General features: G+C 50.7%; 3 non-coding genes across 3 annotated transcripts; all 3 read right to left on the reverse strand.

Annotated features, from left to right (window-relative positions):
• Window positions 1-5,777: 5,777 nt before the first annotated feature.
• Window positions 5,778-5,849, reverse strand: trnap-ugg (transfer RNA proline (anticodon UGG)). Its single transcript has one exon. It is a non-coding gene; the product is annotated as a tRNA-Pro (tRNA).
• A 1,108-nt stretch (window positions 5,850-6,957) lies between these two features.
• trnap-ugg (transfer RNA proline (anticodon UGG)) lies at window positions 6,958-7,029 on the reverse strand. Its single transcript has one exon. It is a non-coding gene; the product is annotated as a tRNA-Pro (tRNA).
• Window positions 7,030-9,302: 2,273 nt separating this feature from the next.
• trnap-ugg (transfer RNA proline (anticodon UGG)) lies at window positions 9,303-9,374 on the reverse strand. Its single transcript has one exon. It is a non-coding gene; the product is annotated as a tRNA-Pro (tRNA).
• Between the last annotated feature and the right edge of the window lie 973 nt (window positions 9,375-10,347).

Raw genomic sequence — 10,347 nt, forward strand, 5'->3', positions numbered from 1 at the left:
AAGTTAACGGAGCGTGTCGCAGTTTCTGCTGGGCAAGCGCGTAACTGCTTTGGGGCAGACCGGGAGACCTACGCTCACTGACTGATAGCATGGACTGTAGCGCTGACGTATCTTTCCAGAATGGTAACGCCATCCCCAGTGAGACAGCACTGAGAGCATGGTTCAGCAGGCCCGCAAACAACTGAAAAGAATGCCTCTCCTTTGGTGCAGCTCAGAAGTACACGTTCAGCAAAGGTCTCCATAACAAGCCGGCAAACCACATTTCGTCCTCCTCCTCCTCAACAACACACTACATGTCCTCCTCCTCCTCCTCAACAACAACAACAACAACAACAACGAACTTGAAAAAAACACATTTTCTTTAAAGAAAACAAAACACACAGATGACAGTCTGATTTCCCATCAGCTATACAGGCAACAGTATCTGAGGTCGATAGCCCTCCCTTGTGCAGAGGAGCCCAGAAGCCAGCCTTCAAGAGCAAACGAACAAACACTTCGGTGACTGCAAAGTGGGGCCAAGTGGGCTCGTCCTGGAGTTGAACCCAGGGCCTCTCACACCCTCAGCAAGAATCATACCCCTAGACCAACGAGCCAAGTTAACGGAGGGTGTCGCAGTTTCTGCTGGGCAAGCGCGTAACTGCTTTGGGGCAGACCGGGAGACCTACGCTCACTGACTGATAGCATGGACTGTAGCGCTGACGTGTCTTTCCAGAATGGTAACGCCATCCCCAGTGAGACAGCACTGAGAGCATGGTTCAGCAGGCCCGCAAACAACTGAAAAGAATGCCTCTCCTTTGGTGCAGCTCAGGAGTACACGTTCAGCAAAGGTCTCCATAACAAGCCGGCAAACCACATTTCGTCCTCCTCCTCCTCAACAACACACTACATGTCCTCCTCAACAACAACAACGAACTTGTAAAATACACATTTTCTTTAAAGAAAACAAAACACACAGATGACAGTCTGATTTCCCATCAGCTACACAGCCAACAGTATCTGAGGTTGAAAGACCTCCCTGGTGCAGAGGAGCCCAGAAGCCAAGCATCGAGAGAGAGCAAACGAATGCTTCAGAGAATGCAAAGCAGGGCCAAGCGGGCTCGTACGGGAGTTGAACCCGGGACCTCTCGCACCCAAAGCAAGAATCATACCCCTAGACCAACGAGCCAAGTTATCTGACAGTGTCGCAGTTTCTGCTGGGCAAGCGCGTAACTGCTTTGGGGCAGACCGGGAGACCTACGCTCACTGACTGATAGCATGGACTGTAGCGCTGACGTGTCTTTCCAGAATGGTAACGCCATCCCCAGTGAGACAGCACTGAGAGCATTGTTCAGCAGGCCCGCAAACAACTGAAAAGAATGCCTCTCCTTTGGTGCAGCTCAGGAGTACACGTTCAGCAAAGGTCTCCATAACAAGCCGGCAAACCACATTTCGTCCTCCTCCTCCTCAACAACACACTACATGTCCTCCTCCTCCTCCTCAACAACAACAACAACAACGAACTTGTAAAAAACACATTTTCTTTAAAGAAAACAAAACACACAGATGACAGTCTGATTTCCCATCAGCTATACAGGCAACAGTATCTGAGGTCGATAGCCCTCCCTTGTGCAGAGGAGCCCAGAAGCCAGCCTTCAAGAGCAAACGAACAAACACTTCGGTGACTGCAAAGTGGGGCCAAGTGGGCTCATCCTGGAGTTGAACCCAGGGCCTCTCACACCCTCAGCAAGAATCATACCCCTAGACCAACGAGCCAAGTTAACGGAGGGTGTCGCAGTTTCTGCTGGGCAAGCGCGTAACCGGTTTTGGGCAGACCGGGAGACCTACGCTCACTGACTGATAGCATGGACTGTAGCGCTGAAGTGTCTTTCCAGAACGGTAACCGTATCCCCAGTGAGACAGCACTGAGAGCATGGTTCAGCAGGCCCGCAAACAACTGAAAAGAATGCCTCTCCTTTGGTGCAGCTCAGGAGTACACGTTCAGCAAAGGTCTCCATAACAAGCCGGCAAACCACATTTCGTCCTCCTCCTCCTCAACAACACACTACATGTCCTCCTCCTCCTCCTCAACAAGAACAACAACAACAACGAACTTGTAAAAAACACATTTTCTTTAAAGAAAACAAAACACACAGATGACAGTCTGATTTCCCATCAGCTTTACAGGCAACAGTATCTGAGGTCGATACCCCTCCCTTGTGCAGAGGAGCCCAGAAGCCAGCCTTCAAGAGCAAACGAACAAACACTTCAGTGACTGCAAAGTGGGGCCAAGTGGGCTCATCCTGGAGTTGAACCCAGGGCCTCTCACACCCTCAGCAAGAATCATACCCCTAGACCAACGAGCCAAGTTAACGGAGGGTGTCGCAGTTTCTGCTGGGCAAGCGCGTAACTGCTTTGGGGCAGACCGGGAGACCTACGCTCACTGACTGATAGCATGGACTGTAGCGCTGACGTGTCTTTCCAGAATGGTAACGCCATCCCCAGTGAGACAGCACTGAGAGCATGGTTCAGCAGGCCCGCAAACAACTGAAAAGAATGCCTCTCCTTTGGTGCAGCTCAGGAGTACACGTTCAGCAAAGGTCTCCATAACAAGCCGGCAAACCACATTTCGTCCTCCTCCTCCTCAACAACACACTACATGTCCTCCTCAACAACAACAACGAACTTGTAAAATACACATTTTCTTTAAAGAAAACAAAACACACAGATGACAGTCTGATTTCCCATCAGCTACACAGCCAACAGTATCTGAGGTTGAAAGACCTCCCTGGTGCAGAGGAGCCCAGAAGCCAAGCATCGAGAGAGAGCAAACGAATGCTTCAGAGAATGCAAAGCAGGGCCAAGCGGGCTCGTACGGGAGTTGAACCCGGGACCTCTCGCACCCAAAGCAAGAATCATACCCCTAGACCAACGAGCCAAGTTATCTGACAGTGTCGCAGTTTCTGCTGGGCAAGCGCGTAACTGCTTTGGGGCAGACCGGGAGACCTACGCTCACTGACTGATAGCATGGACTGTAGCGCTGACGTGTCTTTCCAGAATGGTAACGCCATCCCCAGTGAGACAGCACTGAGAGCATTGTTCAGCAGGCCCGCAAACAACTGAAAAGAATGCCTCTCCTTTGGTGCAGCTCAGGAGTACACGTTCAGCAAAGGTCTCCATAACAAGCCGGCAAACCACATTTCGTCCTCCTCCTCCTCAACAACACACTACATGTCCTCCTCCTCCTCCTCAACAACAACAACAACAACGAACTTGTAAAAAACACATTTTCTTTAAAGAAAACAAAACACACAGATGACAGTCTGATTTCCCATCAGCTATACAGGCAACAGTATCTGAGGTCGATAGCCCTCCCTTGTGCAGAGGAGCCCAGAAGCCAGCCTTCAAGAGCAAACGAACAAACACTTCGGTGACTGCAAAGTGGGGCCAAGTGGGCTCATCCTGGAGTTGAACCCAGGGCCTCTCACACCCTCAGCAAGAATCATACCCCTAGACCAACGAGCCAAGTTAACGGAGGGTGTCGCATTTTCTGCTGGGCAAGCGCGTAACTGCTTTGGGGCAGACCGGGAGACCTACGCTCACTGACTGATAGCATGGACTGTAGCGCTGACGTGTCTTTCCAGAATGGTAACGCCATCCCCAGTGAGACAGCACTGAGAGCATTGTTCAGCAGGCCCGCAAACAACTGAAAAGAATGCCTCTCCTTTGGTGCAGCTCAGGAGTACACGTTCAGCAAAGGTCTCCATAACAAGCCGGCAAACCACATTTCGTCCTCCTCCTCCTCAACAACACACTACATGTCCTCCTCCTCCTCCTCAACAACAACAACAACAACAACGAACTTGTAAAAAACACATTTTCTTTAAAGAAAACAAAACACACAGATGACAGTCTGATTTCCCATCAGCTATACAGGCAACAGTATCTGAGGTCGATAGCCCTCCCTTGTGCAGAGGAGCCCAGAAGCCAGCCTTCAAGAGCAAACGAACAAACACTTCGGTGACTGCAAAGTGGGGCCAAGTGGGCTCATCCTGGAGTTGAACCCAGGGCCTCTCACACCCTCAGCAAGAATCATACCCCTAGACCAACGAGCCAAGTTAACGGAGGGTGTCGCAGTTTCTGCTGGGCAAGCGCGTAACTGCTTTGGGGCAGACCGGGAGACCTACGCTCACTGACTGATAGCATGGACTGTTGCGCTGAAGTGTCTTTCCAGAATGGTAACGCCATCCCCAGTGAGACAGCACTGAGAGCATGGTTCAGCAGGCCCGCAAACAACTGAAAAGAATGCCTCTCCTTTGGTGCAGCTCAGGAGTACACGTTCAGCAAAGGTCTCCATAACAAGCCGGCAAACCACATTTCGTCCTCCTCCTCCTCAACAACACACTACATGTCCTCCTCCTCCTCCTCAACAACAACAACAACAACAACGAACTTGTAAAAAACACATTTTCTTTAAAGAAAACAAAACACACAGATGACAGTCTGATTTCCCATCAGCTATACAGGCAACAGTATCTGAGGTCGATAGCCCTCCCTTGTGCAGAGGAGCCCAGAAGCCAGCCTTCAAGAGCAAACGAACAAATACTTCGGTGACTGCAAAGTGGGGACAAGTGGGCTCATCCTGGAGTTGAACCCAGGGCCTCTCACACCCTCAGCAAGAATCATACCCCTAGACCAACGAGCCAAGTTAACGGAGGGTGTCGCATTTTCTGCTGGGCAAGCGCGTAACTGCTTTGGGGCAGACCGGGAGACCTACGCTCACTGACTGATAGCATGGACTGTAGCGCTGACGTGTCTTTCCAGAATGGTAACGCCATCCCCAGTGAGACAGCACTGAGAGCATTGTTCAGCAGGCCCGCAAACAACTGAAAAGAATGCCTCTCCTTTGGTGCAGCTCAGGAGTACACGTTCAGCAAAGGTCTCCATAACAAGCCGGCAAACCACATTTCGTCCTCCTCCTCCTCAACAACACACTACATGTCCTCCTCCTCCTCCTCAACAACAACAACAACAACAACGAACTTGTAAAAAACACATTTTCTTTAAAGAAAACAAAACACACAGATGACAGTCTGATTTCCCATCAGCTATACAGGCAACAGTATCTGAGGTCGATAGCCCTCCCTTGTGCAGAGGAGCCCAGAAGCCAGCCTTCAAGAGCAAACGAACAAACACTTCGGTGACTGCAAAGTGGGGCCAAGTGGGCTCATCCTGGAGTTGAACCCAGGGCCTCTCACACCCTCAGCAAGAATCATACCCCTAGACCAACGAGCCAAGTTAACGGAGGGTGTCGCAGTTTCTGCTGGGCAAGCGCGTAACTGCTTTGGGGCAGACCGGGAGACCTACGCTCACTGACTGATAGCATGGACTGTTGCGCTGAAGTGTCTTTCCAGAATGGTAACGCCATCCCCAGTGAGACAGCACTGAGAGCATGGTTCAGCAGGCCCGCAAACAACTGAAAAGAATGCCTCTCCTTTGGTGCAGCTCAGGAGTACACGTTCAGCAAAGGTCTCCATAACAAGCCGGCAAACCACATTTCGTCCTCCTCCTCCTCAACAACACACTACATGTCCTCCTCCTCCTCAACAACAACAACGAACTTGTAAAATACACATTTTCTTTAAAGAAAACAAAACACACAGATGACAGTCTGATTTCCCATCAGCTACACAGCCAACAGTATCTGAGGTTGAAAGACCTCCCTGGTGCAGAGGAGCCCAGAAGCCAAGCATCGAGAGAGAGCAAACGAATGCTTCAGAGAATGCAAAGCAGGGCCAAGCAGGCTCGTCCGGGAGTTGAACCCGGGACCTCTCGCACCCAAAGCGAGAATCATACCCCTAGACCAACGAGCCAAGTTATCTGACAGTGTCACAGTTTCTGCTGGGCAAGCGCGTAACTGCTTTGGGGCAGACCGGGAGACCTACGCTCACTGACTGATAGCATGGACTGTAGCGCTGACGTGTCTTTCCAGAATGGTAACGCCATCCCCAGTGAGACAGCACTGAGAGCATTGTTCAGCAGGCCCGCAAACAACTGAAAAGAATGCCTCTCCTTTGGTGCAGCTCAGGAGTACACGTTCAGCAAAGGTCTCCATAACAAGCCGGCAAACCACATTTCGTCCTCCTCCTCCTCAACAACACACTACATGTCCTCCTCCTCCTCCTCAACAACAACAACAACAACAACGAACTTGTAAAAAACACATTTTCTTTAAAGAAAACAAAACACACAGATGACAGTCTGATTTCCCATCAGCTATACAGGCAACAGTATCTGAGGTCGATAGCCCTCCCTTGTGCAGAGGAGCCCAGAAGCCAGCCTTCAAGAGCAAACGAACAAACACTTCGGTGACTGCAAAGTGGGGCCAAGTGGGCTCGTCCTGGAGTTGAACGCAGGGCCTCTCACACCCTCAGCAAGAATCATACCCCTAGACCAACGAGCCAAGTTATCTGACAGTTTCACAGTTTCTGCTGGGCAAGCGCGTAACTGCTTTGGGGTCGACCGGGAGACCTACGCTCACTGACTGATAGCATGGACTGTAGCGCTGAAGTGTCTTTCCAGAACGGTAACCGTATCCCCAGTGAGACAGCACTGAGAGCATGGTTCAGCAGGCCCGCAAACAACTGAAAAGAATGCCTCTCCTTTGGTGCAGCTCAGGAGTACACGTTCAGCAAAGGTCTCCATAACAAGCCGGCAAACCACATTTCGTCCTCCTCCTCCTCAACAACACACTACATGTCCTCCTCCTCCTCCTCAACAACAACAACAACAACAACGAACTTGTAAAAAACACATTTTCTTTAAAGAAAACAAAACACACAGATGACAGTCTGATTTCCCATCAGCTACACAGCCAACAGTATCTGAGGTTGAAAGACCTCCCTGGTGCAGAGGAGCCCAGAAGCCAAGCATCGAGAGAGAGCAAACGAATGCTTCAGAGAATGCAAAGCAGGGCCAAGCGGGCTCGTCCGGGAGTTGAACCCGGGACCTCTCGCACCCAAAGCGAGAATCATACCCCTAGACCAACGATCCAAGTTATCTGAGAGTGTCGCAGTTTCTGCTGGGCAAGCGCGTAACTGCTTTGGGGCAGACCGGGAGACCTACGCTCACTGACTGATAGCATGGACTGTAGCGCTGACGTGTCTTTCCAGAATGGTAACGCCATCCCCAGTGAGACAGCACTGAGAGCATTGTTCAGCAGGCCCGCAAACAACTGAAAAGAATGCCTCTCCTTTGGTGCAGCTCAGGAGTACACGTTCAGCAAAGGTCTCCATAACAAGCCGGCAAACCACATTTCGTCCTCCTCCTCCTCAGCAACACACTACATGTCCTCCTCCTCCTCCTCAACAACAACAACAACAACGAACTTGTAAAAAACACATTTTCTTTAAAGAAAACAAAACACAAAGATGACAGTCTGATTTCCCATCAGCTTTACAGGCAACAGTATCTGAGGTCGATAGCCCTCCCTTGTGCAGAGGAGCCCAGAAGCCAGCCTTCAAGACCAAACGAACAAACACTTCGGTGACTGCAAAGTGGGGCCAAGTGGGCTCGTCCTGGAGTTGAACCCAGGGCCTCTCACACCCTCAGCAAGAATCATACCCCTAGACCAACGAGCCAAGTTAACGGAGGGTGTCGCAGTTTCTGCTGGGCAAGCGCGTAACTGCTTTGGGGCAGACCGGGAGACCTACGCTCACTGACTGATAGCATGGACTGTAGCGCTGACGTGTCTTTCCAGAATGGTAACGCCATCCCCAGTGAGACAGCACTGAGAGCATGGTTCAGCAGGCCCGCAAACAACTGAAAAGAATGCCTCTCCTTTGGTGCAGCTCAGGAGTACACGTTCAGCAAAGGTCTCCATAACAAGCCGGCAAACCACATTTCGTCCTCCTCCTCCTCAACAACACACTACATGTCCTCCTCCTCCTCCTCAACAACAACAACAACAACAACGAACTTGTAAAAAACACATTTTCTTTAAAGAAAACAAAACACACAGATGACAGTCTGATTTCCCATCAGCTATACAGGCAACAGTATCTGAGGTCGATAGCCCTCCCTTGTGCAGAGGAGCCCAGAAGCCAGCCTTCAAGAGCAAACGAACAAATACTTCGGTGACTGCAAAGTGGGGACAAGTGGGCTCATCCTGGAGTTGAACCCAGGGCCTCTCACACCCTCAGCAAGAATCATACCCCTAGACCAACGAGCCAAGTTAACGGAGGGTGTCGCATTTTCTGCTGGGCAAGCGCGTAACTGCTTTGGGGCAGACCGGGAGACCTACGCTCACTGACTGATAGCATGGACTGTAGCGCTGACGTGTCTTTCCAGAATGGTAACGCCATCCCCAGTGAGACAGCACTGAGAGCATTGTTCAGCAGGCCCGCAAACAACTGAAAAGAATGCCTCTCCTTTGGTGCAGCTCAGGAGTACACGTTCAGCAAAGGTCTCCATAACAAGCCGGCAAACCACATTTCGTCCTCCTCCTCCTCAACAACACACTACATGTCCTCCTCCTCCTCCTCAACAACAACAACAACAACAACGAACTTGTAAAAAACACATTTTCTTTAAAGAAAACAAAACACACAGATGACAGTCTGATTTCCCATCAGCTATACAGGCAACAGTATCTGAGGTCGATAGCCCTCCCTTGTGCAGAGGAGCCCAGAAGCCAGCCTTCAAGAGCAAACGAACAAACACTTCGGTGACTGCAAAGTGGGGCCAAGTGGGCTCATCCTGGAGTTGAACCCAGGGCCTCTCACACCCTCAGCAAGAATCATACCCCTAGACCAACGAGCCAAGTTAACGGAGGGTGTCGCAGTTTCTGCTGGGCAAGCGCGTAACTGCTTTGGGGCAGACCGGGAGACCTACGCTCACTGACTGATAGCATGGACTGTTGCGCTGAAGTGTCTTTCCAGAATGGTAACGCCATCCCCAGTGAGACAGCACTGAGAGCATGGTTCAGCAGGCCCGCAAACAACTGAAAAGAATGCCTCTCCTTTGGTGCAGCTCAGGAGTACACGTTCAGCAAAGGTCTCCATAACAAGCCGGCAAACCACATTTCGTCCTCCTCCTCCTCAACAACACACTACATGTCCTCCTCCTCCTCAACAACAACAACGAACTTGTAAAATACACATTTTCTTTAAAGAAAACAAAACACACAGATGACAGTCTGATTTCCCATCAGCTACACAGCCAACAGTATCTGAGGTTGAAAGACCTCCCTGGTGCAGAGGAGCCCAGAAGCCAAGCATCGAGAGAGAGCAAACGAATGCTTCAGAGAATGCAAAGCAGGGCCAAGCAGGCTCGTCCGGGAGTTGAACCCGGGACCTCTCGCACCCAAAGCGAGAATCATACCCCTAGACCAACGAGCCAAGTTATCTGACAGTGTCACAGTTTCTGCTGGGCAAGCGCGTAACTGCTTTGGGGCAGACCGGGAGACCTACGCTCACTGACTGATAGCATGGACTGTAGCGCTGACGTGTCTTTCCAGAATGGTAACGCCATCCCCAGTGAGACAGCACTGAGAGCATTGTTCAGCAGGCCCGCAAACAACTGAAAAGAATGCCTCTCCTTTGGTGCAGCTCAGGAGTACACGTTCAGCAAAGGTCTCCATAACAAGCCGGCAAACCACATTTCGTCCTCCTCCTCCTCAACAACACACTACATGTCCTCCTCCTCCTCCTCAACAACAACAACAACAACAACGAACTTGTAAAAAACACATTTTCTTTAAAGAAAACAAAACACACAGATGACAGTCTGATTTCCCATCAGCTATACAGGCAACAGTATCTGAGGTCGATAGCCCTCCCTTGTGCAGAGGAGCCCAGAAGCCAGCCTTCAAGAGCAAACGAACAAACACTTCGGTGACTGCAAAGTGGGGCCAAGTGGGCTCGTCCTGGAGTTGAACGCAGGGCCTCTCACACCCTCAGCAAGAATCATACCCCTAGACCAACGAGCCAAGTTATCTGACAGTTTCACAGTTTCTGCTGGGCAAGCGCGTAACTGCTTTGGGGTCGACCGGGAGACCTACGCTCACTGACTGATAGCATGGACTGTAGCGCTGAAGTGTCTTTCCAGAACGGTAACCGTATCCCCAGTGAGACAGCACTGAGAGCATGGTTCAGCAGGCCCGCAAACAACTGAAAAGAATGCCTCTCCTTTGGTGCAGCTCAGGAGTACACGTTCAGCAAAGGTCTCCATAACAAGCCGGCAAACCACATTTCGTCCTCCTCCTCCTCAACAACACACTACATGTCCTCCTCCTCCTCCTCAACAACAACAACAACAACAACGAACTTGTAAAAAACACATTTTCTTTAAAGAAAACAAAACACACAGATG

Source organism: Amia ocellicauda, chromosome 2 (genome assembly GCF_036373705.1).
Source record: "Amia ocellicauda isolate fAmiCal2 chromosome 2, fAmiCal2.hap1, whole genome shotgun sequence".
Taxonomy (NCBI): domain Eukaryota; kingdom Metazoa; phylum Chordata; class Actinopteri; order Amiiformes; family Amiidae; genus Amia; species Amia ocellicauda.